General features: G+C 34.5%; 1 long non-coding RNA gene and 1 pseudogene across 2 annotated transcripts in view; both read left to right on the forward strand.

The window, feature by feature from the left end:
* The window catches only part of LOC145267546 (uncharacterized), a 332,078-nt gene that overhangs the window by 60,384 nt on the left and 250,538 nt on the right, over positions 1–21,156 (forward strand). The gene's annotated exons all lie outside the window — the stretch shown is intronic.
* Positions 2,129–2,275, forward strand: LOC145284800 (U2 spliceosomal RNA; annotated as a pseudogene).

The raw sequence follows: 21,156 nt of genomic DNA on the forward strand, positions 1-21,156 counted from the left end.
TATTTTGAGAGAGATGTGGTAAAAAACACGTAACTAATTATTTATTTACTTAGTTTTCTTAACTTATCATTAATGATTGCAGAGTCTCAAGGCAACATTCACTTAGATTTCTACATTTTCGAACGGCTCTCGCTTGTTTCATTTCCTGATTCAAGCTGAGTAGAAACTCTGTTCTGTTGAGCTTTTTAAACAGTCTGAACCTACCCAGTTTCTCCCATCTTTACCAATTCTCACGGTGTTGTTTCACTGTTCAGCAGACACTTATCAAACATTGTCCTCGAGTGACCCTTGTGCCTTGACAAATGGTGACTTCTTTGATAAATAAACGTTACGTTTCGTTCGTGTTTGTAATAGAAAATTCTTAGCAACATTTTTAGGATGAGAAACGATTTGAAAACAAGTCAACGAAAATACGTTACTTCCGGATGGAACTTTCATATGCTTTATAGACATTTTATAGTAATAAGAGTTGAAACTCAGCTTGTAAAAAGTCACATGCGCTATTATGTAAATGAGAGAGACATAAGCCCGAGCAGTCATTAGAATTCTACGTCTAATGTTTGACACTAAACGGAAATTCTTTCGTCAATTATGTTAGTTATTCTTATGGGGGGATGCGACGGTTTACCCAGAATAGAATACGGATTCCGCCGTGGTTAATAGCCTGAAAAAAGTGGGTCATATTAATGCTATTCAATAACGCGAGGCATAATCCGGAAACAACCTGTGACCCTTTCCTCAATAAAAGTAATTAAGAAATGAATTAAAAGAGTTTCTATTTTAAACATTACTAATGTCTTCATTGTCGAGCTAAATGCATATGCCCCGAGAGGGACCCGCATAGGCATGTGTACACGTGTATGTGTATCGTGTTTGTATGTTCGACGATCTTCTATAATATAAATCTCACCTGTCTGTTTAAATGTATGTATGTGTGTATGTATGTATGTATGTGTGTGTATGTGTGTATGTATGTATGTGTGCATGTATGTACGTGTGTATGTATGTCTGCCTATAACTTTAGACAAAGGCGACGGATTTTCACGAGATCGGTATCGTTTTGTAGCCCGACCATTCGGACGGCAGATATCGAAAAATTAGCTAAAAACATCTATTCCTTCATCCTAAACTAGGCATTTTTCTTCAGTGAGAGGTCGCTTTTTCGACGATATTTTCGAAAGTCATCCCCTACTTTCGATTGACTTGCCTTAATTTAAACCTTCGTCACTTCCTGTTTAGCGATGGGCACAACAGCCAAGACGTCACGTTTTTTCTCACGTTACTTTCCTCCTTCGCTTTACGGGTTCGAGTCTGCCTGCCTTCCTACTACTACTTATGTTTTTCAACACACACCTGAAAACCCGCGGGCAACGCCGGTCACCCAGACTAGTATACTTATAAGTAACAGATTTAAATAATACATTTAAAACCGTTTGACTGGCAGGCTTATGCAGCATATAAACACTTTTGGGATTATTTAATAACTAGCGGGGCTACCCGACGTTGCTTGGGACCGTATAAACAATGAGAAAATTGAATTTGATTTTGAATATATTTGTTATTCTTAGGAGAGAGGAATTTTTAATGTCTATGTATCATTTGCTATTTCGAGCAAAAGAATATTTTACCTAGCTAGGACGGGTATTAAACGTATGAAATAATTGTATCTTACCTAGGGTAGATAATTTACAGCCTGTATATGAAATAATTTTACCTTTGCAAGGACGGTGAATATACAACACATATTTAAAATAATTTTACCTACACTAAGACCGGTAATTTAAATACATATATGAAACAATTTCACATACTTTTTGACCCCAAACAGACATTACTCTCTCCAACCCAACCCCCAAAAGAAAACTTAAAATTAAAATAATCATGCTTCTTTCTACCCACATATCCAACCCTCACATCATGCCGGATGATAACATAAAAAAATGCAAAAAATATAGATCACCCCCTATAGAAACTGGTCTAGTAAACTTTCATAGTAAATCAACAATATATCTATATATTAATACGATAGCATGTGTGTTCTTTTGTGTGTCAAGCTTACATCCGGGTCGTTTGATTGTTAAGAAAGAAAATTGGTGTCGCTGTTGAGGCAAAGCTAATAGAAATGATTTGTTCTTCTTGGCCTTTTGGCCAAGATCATAGTGTAGTATCTGTTCCGGCAGATACTGCACTTAAGATAATTTGTACCAGTCAATGGAGGGGAAACCCTCTATACTGGGACAATTATTATTTTTGGTAACCAGAGTGCCCCCTTTTCGCTTACTTTTAGGGGAGCTGGTTTTTACCTCACATTAAAAACGGCCTTGTGCCTAATTTGCTCAGTGGGGGAGCAAATAAACACCATCTTGTCTTCAGATGCTACATTTCAATTTCTTCTCTCACAGTGGAGGAGAAATCCTTTACGACTAAGATAATTCTTTGTTCCTTTTCTCCACGTTAAAAAACGACCCTGGTGTCCAAATCTGTCCCATGGCAAGGCATTGTAAATAGGTACTATGTAACAAAGTTTTAATATTACAAAAGTAACTGGGAAAAGTAATTTCTGATTTAATTACAAAATGCCCTGGAAATGTCCCTTCGGATTAATTATAAAATGCACTGAAAATGTCTCTTCTGATTAATTATAAGATGCCATGAAAAATGTCCCTTCTGATTATTTTTTTTTTACTTGTCTCCTCACAAAGGCAGAGCTGGACACGAGTTCGGTTAAAAATTGGAGGGGGGGAACCAGCTCCCAAAAAGGGCACTGATCAGTAACAAAAATAAAAATTGTATCAGTAATGAAGGATTTCTTCTCTATTAACCAAGACAAAAAAGAGGGGGATTCAAGTCACTGGTATGCTGAAACTGATACTACACTCATAAATTCATGTTGAAGCAATGGTTGCCTAATCCTTTATCGTGTTAATATTTATATGTATTAATTTCGAAAAGCTGATGAAACAGTTTACGATTTAAACATTACTTTATTTCAAGTATATTTTAAACAATAGTGTGGGGGATATGAAATCAGTCCCCGAAATGGCTGAAACTTTTTACGCATTAAACATTACTTTATTTAATGTATATTTATAACAGTGGGGTAGGGCATATGAAGTCAGTCGCGGAAAGGGCCGAAACAGTTTACTATTTAGACATTACATTATTTCATGTATATTTTTAGCAGTGGGGTGGGGATATAAAGTCAGTCCCAGAAATAGCTGAAACAGTTTACGATTTAAATATTACTTTATTTCATGTATATTTTTACTAGTGTGGTGGCGGACATGAAGTCAGTCCCGAGTTTGAAGGAGATAAGTGCAAATATATACTAGCAAAAAGCGTCGCCCAGTATTGAATGAGAGAGGTGGAAAACATATATTAACAAAATACCCAGTGTCGCCCCGAATCGAATGATATAGGTGAAAGATATGTACTAGTAGAATATGCGGCATCACCCGGGATTGGATAAGATATGTGGAACATATATACTATGAGAATACCCGGAATTGATTGATGTGTTTGTTATGAAATAATCAGCCCAGGCAATATTTCAAAGTTATTATTTAAGTAAGGGAGAGCGACATAGTGGGTTATGAAAATTTTGTCGAAATTAGTAACATATACAAGAATTATGAAAATGATTAAATGTGAGTTACTTGATTAGTGTCTTTGTAACGAAATAATAAGCTCATACAATATATCAAAGTTCTTATATTAGTAGAAGTTGGGCATAATGTGGGTTTTTAATTATAAAAAATGATTGTCGAAATTAGTAACATATCCAAGAATTATGAAAATTGATGAAATGTGAGTTAATTGATTGGTGTTTTTGTAATGAAATAATCAGCCCAGGCAATATATCAAAGTTATTATTTTAGTAAGGGCGAGGCTGTAATTTGGGTAAACCTATAAAAAAATTATTGTTGAAATTAGTAACATATCCAAGAATTATGAAAAATCATTAAATGTGAGTTAATTGATTGGTGTGTTTGTAATTAAAAAATCAGCCCAGACAATATATCAAAGTTATTATTTTAGATGGCGTAAAGGTGTGTTTAAATTATGAGAAATGATTGTCGAAATTAGTAACATATCCAATAATTATGAAAAAAAGATAATATGTGATTTAATGCATTAGTGTGTTTGCAATGAAATAATCAGCCCAGACAATATATCAAAGTTATTATTTTAATAAAGGGGGCGATGATGTGGGTTAAAATGATGAAAAATGATTGTCGACATTAGTAACATATCCAAGAATTATGAAAAATGACGAAATGTGAGTTAATTGATTGGTGTGTTTGAAATGGAATAATCAGTTCAGATAATATATCAAAGTTACTATTTTAGTAGTGGATGGTTAATAATGTGGTTTAAACTTATAAAAAGTGATTGTCGAAATTAGTAACATATCCGAGAATTATAAAAATTGATGAAATTTGAGTTAATAGTTAGTTGTGTTTTTTATGAAATAATCAGACCAGACAATATATGAAAGTTTTTTTTAGTAAAAGGGGGCGATTAGGACAGTTTAAATTATAAAAAAACTTTGAAATTAGTAACATATCCAAAAATTACGAAAAATGATGAAATGTTTGGTTTGTTTATAATAAAATAATCAGTCCAGACAATATATCAAAGTATTATGTTAGTAAAAGAGGGCGATACGGATGGTTTAAATTATGAAAAGTTATTGTCGAAATTAGTAACATATCCAAGAATTATGAAAAATGATAATGTGATTTTATGCATTAGTGTGTTTGCAATGAAATAATCAGATCAGAAATTATATCAGTTATTATATTAGTAAGGGAGATCGATAGGGATGGTTTTAATTAAAAAAAAAAATTATGGTCGAAATGAATAACATATCCAAGAAATACGAAAATGATGAAATGTGTGTTAATTAATTGGTGTGTTTATAATAAAATAACCAGCCCACACAATATATCAAATTTATTATGTTAGTAAGAGAGGCCGATAAGGATGGTTTAAATTATTAAAAATGATTGTCGAAATTAGTAATATATCCAAGAATTATGAAAAATGATATTATGTGATTTAATGCATTAGTGTGTTTGCAATAAAATAATCAGACCAGACAATACATCAAAGTTATTACTTTAGTAAGGGGGCGATGATGTGGGTTAAAATGATAAAAATGATTGTCGAAATTTGTAACATATACAAGAATTATGAAAAATGATGAAATGTGCGTTGATTGATTGGTGTGTGGTAATGAAAAAATCAGCCCAGACAATATATCAAAGTTACTATTTTAGTAAGGGTGGAAGCTATAAGATGTGTTTAACTTATAAAAAATGATTGTCGAAATGAATAACATATCCAAGCATTATGAAAAATGATGAAATGTGAGTTAATTGATTGTTGTGTTTGTAACGAAATAATCTGCATAGACAATATATCAAAGTTATTTTAGTAAGGTATGCGATATGGTAAGTTTAAATGATGAAAAATTATAGTCGAAATTAGTACCATATCCAAGAAATATGAAAAATGATGAAATGTGAGTTAATTGATAGGTGTGATTTTAATGAAACAATCAGCCTATACAATATATCACACTTTGTTTTAGTAAGGGGAGAGGCAATAATGTGGGTTAAAATTATCATAAATTATTGTCGAACATAGTAACATATTCAATAATTATGAAAAATGATGGAATGTGAGTTAATTGACCGGCGTGTTTGTAATGGAATAATTAGCTCAGGAAATATATCAACGGTATTATTTTAGTAAGGGGGCGATACATTTTTAATAAAAGAGCTAGAATAATATGATTCATTCCTTCATGCTGAATAGAACGCCCACAGAATCTGCAGCAACAATATATTACATACGAAAAATGCCGCTGTGGAATTTCATCATGGTAACGCTAGTATGTATTAATCTAATTTGTAGATCGTAAACTGTTTAAGCCATATTCGGAATCGACTTCACAAATAAAGTAATTTTGAGATAGAAAATTGTTTAAGCCATTTCTGATACAACCTTTATATTCTTCCACCCTCATTTGATCCAAAGTGACGCTGATTATTCTGCTAGTATAAATTTGCCCCTATCTCATTCAATACGGGGCAACGCCAGGAATTCTGCCAATAGATATTTCCATCAATATCCTTCAATCTTGGGCATTGTCGGGGATATTGCGAGTATATTTTCTCGCCTATCTTATTCAATCTTGAGCAATGCCGGATATTCTGCTAGTGTATATGTGCAGCCATCTTATACAATCCTGAGCGACGCTAAGTATTGGTCTATTCTGTATTTGTACCTATTGTATTTAATCCCAGGCGATGCCAGGTATTCTGTTAGTATTTATTTGAACCTACCTTATAAAATATCGAGCGATGCCTGGTATTCTGTTCTATATATTTCCACCTATCTTATTCAATCCAGAGTGATGCCGGGTATTCTGCTAATATATATTTCCACGTATCTCATTCAATTCGAAGCGATACCGGGTATTTTGCTAGTATATATTCTAACCTACATTATTCAATCCAGGGCAACGCCGGATATTCTGCTAGTATATATCTTCATCAATTACCTTAAATCCTGGGCGACGCAAGTAATTCTGCTAGTATATATTTCAATCAATCTTATTCAATCCCAGACAACGCCAGGTATTCTGCTAGTATATATTTGCATCTATCTCATTCAATCCCAAGCGCCTGTGTATTCTACTAGCATACATTTGCATGTATCTCATTCAATCTTGGGTTAATCCGGGTATTCTGCTAGTATGTATTTAAGTCTATCTCGTTGAATCCTATAATTCTTGGATACGTTACTAATTTTGACAATCATTTTCGACAACGAAGCTACATCAAAGGGAGGTCACTCGCGTATTATAACAATCATTGTATATTATTCTAATGGTATTCGACAACGAAGTTACATCCAAGGCAGGTCAATCGCATATTATAACAATGATTGTATATTATTCTAATGATATTCGACAACGAAGCTACATCCACGGGAGGTTACTCGCATATTACAACAATGATTGTATATTATTCGAATGGTATTCGACAATGAAGCTATATCAAAGGGAGGTCACTTGCATATTATAGCAATGGTTGTATATTCTTCTAATAGTATTTGACAACGAAGCTAGATCCAAGGGAGGTCACTCGCATATTATTACAATGATTATTCTAATCATATTTTTTTTTTTTTTTTTACAAAGGCATCACCACATTATCAAGGCCCAGAGGCCACTCAAGGATAAGGGTTAAAGAGTGTAAAGTAGAAGTTGGTCAATATAGTAATCATTAGTAATGAAAATTTGGTAAATTTAATAACTTATATGGAACGGCTCATCAAGAACTTATTTACCTTAGACTTGATTTACCATAGACAATGGTCCGTATTCTATAATAGTAAAATGCTATCTCCATTTTATATTAAGAATTATTAAATTGCCTTATTTTAAGAAAATAGAAATTGGTATGTGTAATTAGAGAAGATATAAAAAACATCACCTCCCAATACTAAGAATGGCTTTCTAAATAATAATGTTTTTTTTTAGCAGGGTCCGTATTCCATATTATTGCCCTTTTTATATTTAGAATTGTGAAATTGTTTTATATTAAGAATTGTTAGGTTTAAGTACAGGACATATAAAAAACATCCCCTCCCAAGATTAAGAATGGCTTTCTAAATAATAATGTTTTTATTTCAGCACGATCCTATTCTATAATAGTTAAGTACTATCTCCTTCTTATACTAAAAATTATATATATAATATGCATCTTTTTTTTTATAGAAGATAATGTTCGGTGGGAACTTACACTATGTTATAGGTTTATTTGGTCTTTTGGCTAAGATGAAAGTGTAGTATCTGTTCTTGGAATTGAAGCAGTCACATCTTTCCCTCCCTCTTCCGGTAAAGAGTTAGAATGTCGTATTCTTACTAATACAAAAAAGAAAATGGCCGTATGTTTTGTTTTGTTAATATGCCGACTCGTTCTTTACGTGATTTGTGTAACGTTACGAATAAGCACTCAGCATGCAGAATCATTCACGTGATGTTTGGAATCAGCAGTTCAGCGATGTGATTTTTGGAATATAACGTCTCGTCCGAATTTAGTACACGATCAGTAGGAAAGTAGACTATATAATACCGTTACTTGGTCTTTTGGCTAAGATCAAAGTGTAGTATCTGTCCTAGAATTCCAGTGGTTCAATCTTTCGCCTTTCTCCCTCTAAATAGAAATACTGTTACTAATGCTGAAAAGAAGATGGCCGTTTAATGGCTGTATGTCTATGTTTTCAGTAAAAAACAGCGATCGTTTCGTCTCATCGATTAATATTTCGATCAAGTAAAGATTAGATACGCCGTAGCAGATGAAAAAGATAGGCGACCAATTCAAAGGACACCGGTTGTTCGACCTTGGCATTGCCGTTGGTTGATTGTAAACTTGTAAACAGGTCAAATAGCAGACATATTCGAATGTTCGCGAGCAAGATTTTTTAAAAATATATTTACAAAACTTTTAAAGAGTTTAAAGAAAAAAACATTTTTTTTTAATATTAAATATTTAGAAAACTATTAAGGATAAACAAAAAAAAAACACTTTTTTCTATTTACACAAATTTTTTTGTGTAAGTAACAAAACGAACGTAAATATAACAAAATATATTCAAATAAATGGGTGTCTTTCTGAGTGCGTTTTTTAAAAATATATTTACAGCACTGTAATAAAACTAATAATAATAATTATAATTATAATAAAAAAAAATTAAAAGGATGGACTATATTAATTGCAACACATTAGAAACTGAAAAATTCGGACGCTAAACTTACTTGCACTTATGGAGAAGTAAGCAAATAATAGCAAGTTTTTTTTTAAGATAAAAAATAAAAATTATAAAAAGAGTTGTATCTTGTAATACTATACTTCATCTTTATAAAAATAAAAGTTATAAAAGATATGTGAATAAGATTTATTTTACAAAATCTGGATTGTTTACACTTGTGATTTTATTATGCATAAAAATTGCCTCTGTCTAGAAAGATTTCTCCCCCACTGACTACCTACATGCATCGCACTTTAAATAAATATTTAATTGTATTAAAAACGCACAAAGAAATATAAACACACACAGACGCACGCACACACACACACACACACACACACACACACACACACACAAACACACACACACACACACTGTACAAGAAAATTAATCTTGGTTGCAAAAATCCGAACAAGTCAGTTATTTTATATTTGTTTCTGCCATTAAAAAGTTTGGATATAATAATTTTGTTGAATTTTTTTTTTAATTGTGTATTTTTCAATTGACATCATCCGAAATTCTCAGTTATAACCTCGGTTTATTTATTTATTGGGTATTATTTTACGACCTGCCCCAGCGTAGTATAAAACCCCCCAATTACCCCATGTTAAGAACGGCTTTCAGAATTAGCACCTCCCAACCTCCCCATGTTAAGAACGGCTTTTGAGGTTGGGGGTGTTTATTCCGAAAGCCGTTCTTAACATAGGGAGGTTGGAGTGTTTATAATATGTTGGGGCACGTCGTAAAAAAATCACAATTTATTTATATTATTATTATTATTATTATTATTATTGGCTCACATGGAGCTTTCACACAAGTCAACAAAAGATCGGTTTGGAGACCTGTGGTTTTCTCTGGAAGCTGAGTGACAGCAAGTCTCCCCAGACGTCCAGCTCTCTCCATCTCCTTCAATAGCATTTGCAAATAAATCTGCGTCATCACAACAGCCTCATGCCATTGATTTATCGCTGGCAGTAGCCATTGGTTTGTACTGGAATTTAAGTGGCACTAAGCCTCCCCACGATCCCAGTTCTCTTCGCGCTTGTCTAGCGGACGTCTGGCCAGCGCTCTCTCCTCGGTCTTTCGATCCTCCTTGACCCTTCTCGGTTCTTTGGTATCACTTTTCTATTGGGGGCGGGAAACAGTGACGAGACAATGGGGGGATGCATGATGGTGGTGTAGAACTTGTTGATATGCAGCTTTGGCGTTCTTCATTTCATGTAACGCTTCTTTGTTATATTGTTTTGTGTTATTCCCCACATTCAATGGGTTTCCTTAATATTTCAGCCGTTTCTTTATCGTTAAGCATTGTATTTTTGCAGTTATTCCTCTGATTCCTTTTCTTAGTCATTCTTTTTTCAAAGTTTTTCGGAATTGTACCTAGTGCTCCTACTATTATCGGTACTATTTTGATTTTCTTCATCATCCAAATCCCTTTTAACTCTCTGGCTAGCTCTGTGTATTTGCTTCGTTTCTTCTTTTCTTTCATACTCACCCGGTGGTCAGCTGGGACAGCAAAGTCTTCGATTTGACAGGATTTTTCTTTCTTGTTAATTATTACGACATCTGGTCTTCTTGCTTGGATGGGTTTATCTGTCTGTATGCCCATGTCCCATAGGATTTTGTGGTTCTCGTTTTCGAGTTCTGTTGCGCGTTTATGCTTGTACCATTTGTCTGTACGCTCAAAATGCACTCGTTTGAATAATTCCCAGTGCACAGCCCGCCCTCCCCACTTGGTAATGCCTGTTTTTGTATTCCTTTTGGGCCAGTTTGCTGCATTCTCTTACTATATGGTTTATCGTTTCGTCTCTCTGTCCACAGAGTCTGCATTTGCTGTTTTCTTGTGTTTTATCGATCCTTGCTTTGATATGGTTGGTTCTTATCGAGTTATCTTGTGCTGCAGTTATTAGAGATTCAGTTTCTTGGTTTATATGTCTTTTTCGCATCCATGTCCAGGTGTTTTCGTTATTCTCATCTTTTGTCATTCTTATGAATCTTCCGTGGATTATTATTATTATTATTATTATTATTATTATTATTATTATTATTATTATTATTATTGTTACTATTAATATTATTATTAGTAGTAGTAGTTTTATTAAAAGTTCTGTAAATATATAAAAAGAACATACTTAGAAAACGCCCCATTTATTTACATATATTTTGTTTAAATACGTTCGTTTTATTACTTACATTAAAACGTTTTGTGTAAATAGAAAAATGTTTGTAACTTTTTAATCCTTAAAGTTTTGTAAATATTTAATATTAAAGAAAATGTTTGTAAATATATATTTTTTCTTTTAAATCTTTAAAAAAATTGTAAGTATATTTTAAAAACAATCTTGCGAACATTGGAATATGTCTGCTATTTTACGTGTTTACAAACAACCAACGGCAATGTCAAGGGCGAACAACCGGTGTGCCTTGAATTATTCGCCTATCTTTGTCGTCTGCTGCGAGGTATCTAATCTTTACTTGATTCCATATGTAAGCCTTTTTTTGTACTTGACATTTTACCTGGTCATGTATTGTTTAACTCTCGTATTTTAAGCCGCTAATAAATTTGGTAACGTTTCCATAAAGTGTAAGTTAATCTTTAATGTATATGATACTCGCATCTTTACCGATAAGAACACACTACGAAGTAACTCTTTGATTTGGTTAATTCCAGGTTTTTAACATACGAAATAAAGAAAACTTAAACCGGTGTTCCTTCGGAACTGTTCCTTGTTAACGATCCCCAACGATGTTTAGTGGTGGCGGTTATAGGAGGAATTTATAAGAGAGAAAAGTTTTTACCACTTCCATTGATTTTAATATTTAGGATAGAAATACGTTTTACCAAACAATATAAGTTGAACAGGGTTCTTTGCAAATTGCTTTATTGAAATAGTAAATCCGATGAGATTTCATTAGTTCGCATCTTTCTCATATATTTTAAAAAGGAATGGTTCCATTCTATTTTCTTTATAGTTATGCTGATACACAGAAGTTAAGCAATGTTAAACCTGCTCATTAGCACATAAGTTATCATTTGGGAGAGCGGCGACACTCCCTATATAAACCTACAAAACTTACGTCGTTAAACTATCTCCGCTGAAAGGGATAGCCATGCGACTGAGACCCAGTTGTGAACTTGATATTCCTTAGAAACTTCCTCTTTTTTAGCCAGGATGTGTGTCGCACTACAACTACTTGACAAATACCTAGCCTGCTGTAAATGATTCACTGTATACAATTAATTAAAAACAAGTTACCATTGTACACATGCATGATTATGACATCGGTTTGTAGAGTTAAAAATCCACGCCAATTTTTGAGGCCATTAACTCATTCTGATGAGAAAGGTGTGAATCCGTAATTCTTCCAAGCCATGAATTACATAGCAATTTGTATACAATAAATGGTTAACAATAGAAAATAATCTTCGACATCTGATCATATGAAAGAGGTCGATATGCCGTATTATGGTCAAACAGTATTACAAATAAGGAAATAGATTGGAAAAGTATTTCTTAATCTCTAGATTCTAACATATTGATTATTCGGTACTCATGCACTTATTGATCCGTACTGAAATAATAACGTTGTTATTAAAAAGCCATTCTTTACATGGAGAGGGGAGGGCGTTTTGTACCTAATCTGTACTTTAACCTTACAATCGAATAAAAAAAAACATATCATAAAACTTTAATTAAACTTAGAAATACAGTTTAAAAAAATAGCGCGGATCAGTAAGTGCATTAGCACCGATTATTCTTTTAAATGTTATTTTTCTCGCGGAATATTTTATAGACTACTGAAAAAAATCTAGAGAAATTAAATTGACGAAAACTGTCTTTCTGTATAAAAATGAAGCTGGTCTATGTGTAATCATTCTTTTACGGACTGTGTTACATGCACGCACGCCCATATATATATATATATATATATATATATATATATATATATATATATATATATATATATATGGTGGATTCTCTCATCGAAGACGATAACTGAGGGTTCAGTATGCAATCTTCAGCAGCTCCCAAGATCTGTGACACCACATGCGTAATTGCAATCCTGTAGACGTCCGGCACACTCCTCCGCAGATGGTGAACTTTCATATGCTCGTAGGTCAAAGATGCCTTCTCGAACGAACAGATAACCCTGCTTTGCTGCGTGCTCTGAAACCACAATGGCATACATATTCATTTTTAGGTGGATGTTTCTTGTGTTTTGCCTTCATATTTGCACGAAGGGTGTTCCTATGACAAAGGCGGTTATTTTCAAATTCTTTGGTCCTCAGGAAACACGTCTTCCTCCATTTTCTGCGATCCTCTGCTGCACTCTCCCAGGAACTCAGAGAAATTCCACAACGTTTCAGGTTGTCTTTTAGTTTATCTTTGTAACGAAGCAGGGGACGCCCTATTGGACGGACAGAATTTGTCAGTTGCCCATAAAGAAGTTTCTTCCATGCTTACAAGATGACCCGACCACCTCATTTGTATCCTGATCAAAAATGATTCAATACCAGTGATTTCACATCTCTCCAGTAATTTACTATTCGGAACACAATCCTGCCATCCAACATTGCAGATAAAACGCAGACATCTCATATGGAAGGAGTCAAGCTGATTTATATGCTTGCGGTACAAGGTCCGCGTTTCGGGACCATACAGAAGAGTAGGCAGAACAACAGATTTGTAGCTGCCACCTTTACTTTTAGAGACACATCGTGGCTGTTCCAGAGTCTGTGTCGCAACATTCCAAATGCCTCACTAGCTTTATTAATTCTACATTGGATGTCTTTTTCAAATTTAGCATCATCAGACACAATAGAGCCGAGGTATGTAAAAGAAGATACTGTTTTCAAAGATTTACCACCAACATATACCACTGGTTGTGAAGAGGACATAGTGTTTGGTTTTGGCTGGTGAATAAGTTCAGTCTTTTTTATGCTAATTGTAAGACTTACATGCACCAGAAAAGCTGTTGAGGATGTTCTGCATGTCATCAAGACTATGGGTGACAAGAGCACAGTCATCAGCATAAAGGAGGTCAAGAACAGTCTGCACAGAAGTCTTGGTTTTGGCCTTGAACCATTGCTGGTTAAATAATCCTCCACTTGATCGATACTCAACACCTATGCCTCCTGAGGTGTTCCTGAAAGCTGTCTCAAACATCACTGAAAAGAAAAGAGCAAATAGGATCGTAGCAAGGACACATCCTTGCTTAGTTCCATTTGACACTTCAAATGGTTCACTTTGTTCACAGCCAGATCGTACTGTCGCCACCATTCCCCAGTGAAAGGAGACAATCACATTCAACATCATATATATATATATATATATATATATATATATATATATATATATATATATATATATATACTTAGCAATTAAGCTACACGGAATACTTCGCGTTTCATTCTCAGGCATAAGCCTGGCGAATTCTCACGAGAATGAAACGCGGAATATTCTGTGTAGCTTAGTTGCCATGTATAGTTTCATAATTTACGACCTAGCTCTATGTATGTATTGAGCATTGTTGAAGTAAATACTGAAATTTCACGCATAAAAATGTATCTTCATATATGCATTTATGTGATTGAATAAAGTAATCACACACACACACACACATACACACACACACACACACACACACACACACACACACACACACACACACACACATATATATATATATAGATGATGTTGAAACATTCTACATACATCAGAAGGAGTTGTGTTTAAAGTCTATGACAATGCAGTCTTATAGAAGCACAGGGTAGGGAACGAGATAAGGTAGGCAAAAAGAATAATGAAATATTGGAAGACGTCAATAATATTTTCAAAAGGGAGTCACCGCTTATCAATATCCGAAGGCCACTCGTAGATAACGATTCTTGAGTGTAAGGTATTCAGTGGGACGACAGCATAAAGTTGGAAAGTGGAAGTTGTGTGAAATATGGTTATTTAAAGGTGGCGAGACATCAGAAACTTGTTTACATTGGACTTGATTACGAGCATGTTGTGGGCAGCTGTAAAGCATGTCAGGGAACTGATTTCAAGAGTCGGGAAGTTCTTGCAAAGGAGCTTTGTTCATGGAATCTGCGTTCAGATTTAGGCACATATAGAAAATAAGGAACATTATTGGTAGTGAATGCAGCTAGAGTAATAGTTTTTGTGAAAGATTATCGTCAGCGTACCATAGATTGAAGCTCAGACAAGTACTTGCAATGAACATAATGATAGAGAAGAGACAGGCTGGTAACGTCTCTTCTGTGTGAAAAGGGTTACAGGTAGGAGAAAAAAGCATTATCCACCATGATTTTTGAAACAGGTTCCGAACTCTGTAAAAGTAGGATAAGGTGCCATGAGCAGCTCCTTCACAGATGTGGCATTGATTCTCCACTGTAATACGTATTGGGATCTTATACAGCTAGAGAATTGCGTTGGGAGTGAGATAATTTCTGGAGCGGTAGAATGACGCAAACATTTTTCCAGCGACCTTAGCAAGATATTTGTTATAAGTATACCATTTCAGGTTAGGGGTGAAGGTAAGTCACATAAGCTTGAGAAACAGTGTGCTTATTTTGAGACAGGGGCCAATTGTATTAATTGGGGCCAAATGGCTATCAGAGAGTTGGTGATGAAAAGATAGAATCTTGGTTTTGCATGCGTGAAAATAAACCGGAAATTTTTGCCCCATTACACAACGAGCTCAACGTCACGAGAAAAGAGACAGAGATCTTGGTTGTTGGTGATCTATGAGGTCTTACCATATATGGTTGAGTTGTCTACGTATGTATCGACGAATGAACTCAGACTATCATTTGGGCGATCATTGATGAAGATAAGTAATGAGTTGAGTCCAGGATCTCTGCCTATCAACGTATGAATTTATCGGGGAAAAAGGACTTTATGGTTGTAGAAGACATTTTCAAATATTACATAGGTGGAAATCTTGTGAAGTAGACCTTTACGCCATACTGTATCAAATGCCTTGCTATATCCAGACTTATTGCTCTAAAGTCCCCCAGCGATAGATTCATTGATCCTATATGAAATTACAATCAGCATATCAGATGTAGATCCTGCAGGACAGAAACCATATTCCTTCTGGCTGAGTAGATTATTTTTATTGAGGTGGTTGACAACTCTTTTTAGCCTGGATTCAAGCAACCTATTCAGGATGCACAGAAGACTTGTGGGTTTGTACTGAGATGTAGAAGATCGATCTCTAATGTTTTTAACAACTATGCAGACTGATGAGTTTTTCCAAGATATTGGGAAGCAAATCTCTTTAGGCATCGATTAAAACAGCTTTGCAAAAGCTGGTACTAGTTTCGTTTTTTATGTTCAGTCATAAAATAAATATTTACCAACATAATGAATCATAATGGTAAAGCGGTGTTAAGTTCTCAACATTTCGAGCCATACTCCATCTTCAGAAGGTATACAAGAAAAAATATATGTGGGATCCCTCGGTGGAGGCATGTTTATACCGGAAGCATGAAACCGGAAGTATTAGTTTGCAATCGAATTTATAATGAAGTTGACGATTGCTTATGGAATATTATGATTTCCTCATGTACATTTTAATCAACTGCTTAATTTATTATGTATATTATTCCTGTTGCGTCTTATGTTGCGAGTAAAACCAAATTTTGCATGTACTATTGTCGCGCTAACAAAGTCCAAAATACAGCAAGACAAAACAGACTGAAAACAAATACACTATCGGGCAACAACCGGCAGATATAACGTATATTAAGCACGAAATAAGATAAAGATAAAAGAAAAACATACACACAATTGTTACAAATTTTTCCCTGGTTTTCCCGCGCGCAGATATCCATTATATAAATAAACAAGTGTGAACGGAAATAGTGAGACTACTGTGGTTGCTATCTGAACTTCAAGTTGAACGGATGGATTAACACTCGGTGTCAGGACAGTGGAGAACAGGAAGGAAGTTAGACTGCGGTTACACAATGATGACTGTCAACGGCGGGAGATTAATAGAATGGATTTTTAGTTTAGACTCAACCACATATAACATGCAAAGGAACCTGATACCTTGGTTATTGAGAAGTGTCGCTCTGAGCGTTCGAGCAGAACAAAAAAGCTAGACGCGACGCATATTTCAAATAAATATCGTCACACAAGAACGTAAACAGATTTGTGGAAAACGACTCTCTGGCTGAGCACACAAAACAGCGTATTTGTTCAGTCACGCTAACATTACTGCTGGCAAAATTAAAGCGTGTCTATATAATAAACTAAAGCTCGCTATTTGTTTTTCGATTCTTTCATTAATACGTTACTTTCAACAAAAGCACTATTTTATTCGCAATGGATAGTCTTTGTATATCGTAGCATTATATTCTTCAGCACAATAACATTCTACAGGCTTTAATTGAATTCTCATAATACTTTATTCTCTAATTCTTCAGACAGATGCCATCTTGTGATCAGTAATAATTTGAAAGGTATCTCTGTTATCATTTGCTTACGTAACTATAAATGATAAGCACTAATAATATTTATACATACTTACAAAAATATTAAAACGGAAAACCACACTCATAATCAATTGCCAGGGAAATCGACAGGGAAACCTAATGTCCAGGTTGTAATAAACAAAGAAACATACATAATAAGTTCTAAAAACTAGTAGTCGTATATTTTTTTAACAATTTCTATATCTACGAGATAGATTTCGGTTTTCGTTTTCACAGCCGTTTCAGTAAAACACTGCCTTGAATTAAGCAACATGAAACGTAGTTGAACCTTTGTATTCAGACATAATTAAATTTCATGTGTTATGTAATATATTTCGCAGTCTGCATAAAGGTAGTCCTGTAGGCCAAATTACAAAAAAAAAAAATGGCCTTGCAGGATACATTATAAAGAATTTTTACAGTAACAGCAACTATAAATGCATAATAAAGATTATTGAAATGCGATGGAAACATGAAAAAAACAAACAGATATAGCCTAATATAAGAGTAGACTAAGACTTGAGTAACATCTATAAGAGAACAATTGTTATTCTTTCACGAACTACTTTTATCCTAAACTAAAATGCCGATAAACTAAAACGTTATCAAACCAGCACATGAAAATATCTACAATTTTGCAAAAAAAAAAAAAAAAAGAAAGAAAATCAGATCAATTGTTCTAACTGGTTTCCTTCGTGTGTAAAATGTCAATAATGTAGGTTGTCTATTAAATATATTTCTGAGAATAATACGATTATTTTTTGGTGAAATAAAAAGAGAATAGATACAAAGGATTGGGGCGTATAGAAGCAAAGTTGTTAAGAAAGACGAGAGAAATGACTTGTTGAGAAACAACAGTGTATTCCTAAAAATACGGAATTTAGAAATATCCAGCTTGAACCTGATGTTTAAGTAAAAAAAAGCCAACTAAAAACATCCAAAAGTTGAGACTAAAATATAATAATAATAATAATAATAATAATAATAATAATAAAAATAATAATCATAATAATAATAATACGCGTGAGGAGAACTGGGACCTTCGGGAGGCTTATTGTCACTCAAATTCCAGTGAAGACCAATAGCCACCGCCAAGGGGAAATTATTGACAAGCAGCTGTTGCGATAATGCAAATAGTATCGAAAGAGGTGGAGAGTACTGGAAATCTGGGGAGACTTTGTCACTCAGCTTCCAGGGAACACCACATGCTGTTTTCAATGAGAGATCTTTGATAACATGTGCGGAAGCACCTTGTGAATCAAGAATAATCCCACAAAAGTAACGTAGTGTCAGAATCGAGTGGCGCCACGCATAAGAGTCGAGAATGGTCGCGAAGGATTGAAAGACCAAGTATAGAGAGCACTAACCAGTTCACTCTCTGGATGAGGACTAGGACCTTTGTGAGACATATTGCCACGGATATTCCAGTGAAAACCAATGGTCATTGGCATCGAAAAGTCAATGGCAAGCGGCTTACAAAGGTAAGCGACAAAGATAAGCGACATAGGTAGAAAGAACTAAAAATCTTGAAAGAAATTACTCTAGTTGAAACCACCGGTTGTTGTCAATAAGCAATATCTTATAATGACTTGTGTAAGAATTCCTAGTGAGTAAGTAAGTGAAATAATAATAATAATAATAATAATAATAATAATAATAATAATAATAATAATAATAATAATAATCCACATTTTGTGTGTGTTTGAGAGTCACCATAAAAGATAACCACACCAAATAATGAGAGTCAAGGAGGACGGAAAAACAAAGGAGAGAAAGCACTAACTAGACCTCAGCTTACTGAGTGCATATAGGACTGAGGCCTTGAAGAGGCGTATTGCCACCCAAATTGCAGTGAAGACCAATGGTTGTCGCCAACGAGAAACCAATGGTAAGCGGCTGTTATGGTAACGTAAATTATTTTGCAAAGTTTATTGAAAGAGATGGCGAGTATTGGAAGTCTGGAGAGTCTTGTTGTCACCCAGACGCTAGGGAACACAACACAAGTTGTTCTCAAAGAGCAACTTTAGATGATGGCTTGTGTGACTACTCCTAGTGTGTACATAATAATAATAATAATAATAATAATAATAATAATAATAATAATAATAACTAGCGGGACCTGCAGAAATTCCACACCAGCAGTTTTCCTATGCAATATATTGTTGCTGGGCCTGCTGTGAGTGTTCTCTTCAGCATGAATGAATGCACAATCATATTCTAGTTTTTTATTAAAAAATTACTAAAATAATAACTTTGATATATTTCATGGGCTGATTATCTCATAACAAACACACCGGTCAATTAACTCATATTTTATCATTTTTCATAATTATTGAATATGTTACTATGTTCGACAATAATTTTGCATAATTTCAACCCGCATTATCGCCTCTACCTTTACTAAAATATTAATTTTGATATATTGTATCGACTGATTATTTTATAAAAAAAAACACAACTATTAATTAACTCACATTTCATCATTTTTATTTTTAATAATTATTAGATATAGTACTAATTTTGACAATATTTTTTTATATAATTTAAACCAACGGTGTCGCCCAAACTTACGAAAATAATAACTGTGATACATTTGCTGGGCTGATTATTTCATTACACACACTAATCAATTAACCTCCATTTCATCATTTAGCTAAAAAATATAAGAATAGACACGATCAAATTGGGAAGGCAATATATTGGGAATTGTGCATAAAACTGCATCTTGAGCACCGAAAAAAATGACACAAGCACAAAACGGCACAGTATATAAAAACAGAAAGCACAAAACTGTACGGGAGATCGATGTACAGACAGATAACCCCATCCAAGCAAGAAGACCGTATGTCATAATAGTTAACAAGAAGGCAAAGTCTTCCCTAAACGTAGATTTCGCCGTCCCACCAGAATACAGAGTGGATATCAAGAACAAAGAAAAGTGGAGCAAATAGACAGAACTGGCCAGGGATCAGAAAGGAATATCGAAAATGATGTAATTCAAGGTGCGAGTGACCGTCCCATATATGGTAAGACCTCATAGATCACCAACAACCAAGATCTCTGTGTCTCTTTTCTCGTGACGTTGAGCTCGTTGTGTAATGGGGCAAAAAATCTCCGGTTTATTTTCACGCATCCAAAACCAAGATCCTATCTTTTCATCACCAACTCTCTGATAGCCATTTGGCCCCAATTAATACAATTGGCCCCTGTCTCCAAATAAGCACACTGTTTCTTGGGGAAGGCTGAGACTCCCGAAACACTGGAGAATTCCGGGCAGATATGATTGTTTTATGCTTTAAGTATCGTTGTGTGCCCGGACGACTGCAACCACCTTGCCGAGAGAAAGAATTGATTTATAAATTCCATTATTTTATAAAAGCGACAACTTAATGTCACTTTGAGAGACGTAAGGGAAACATGATTTCATTTCCAGTGTCAATGAATGATGACTCAGGGTTGTTTGGCCTTTGAGTGCAGTTACCAGACTGATGAAGTCACGGGCTTAACATTTCCATCGTGAGAACAGCGACTGGAATCCACAGATGCAATCGGGGGAAGATGGGACCTCCCCTGAGGTGACAGAAATGGTTGCGATTGGTCCAGGAAGCGACCCCGATCAATGGTAAACAGCTGTTGCGATAATGCAAATTAATTTGCAAAAGTTATTGAAAGAAGTGAAAAGTACCGGAAATTGGGTAGACTTGTTGTCACTCAGAGTCTAGAGAAAGTTACAGGTTATTCTAAAAAAAAAAAAACTTTGATGGCCTGTGTGAAAATATCGAGTTAACATAAAAATAAAAAGAAGAAAATAACTTGCCTCCATACATACAAAACTGTTT

Source organism: Euprymna scolopes, chromosome 1 (assembly GCF_053919585.1).
Source record: "Euprymna scolopes isolate OS-2025 chromosome 1, ASM5391958v1, whole genome shotgun sequence".
Lineage (NCBI taxonomy): Eukaryota > Metazoa > Mollusca > Cephalopoda > Sepiida > Sepiolidae > Euprymna > Euprymna scolopes.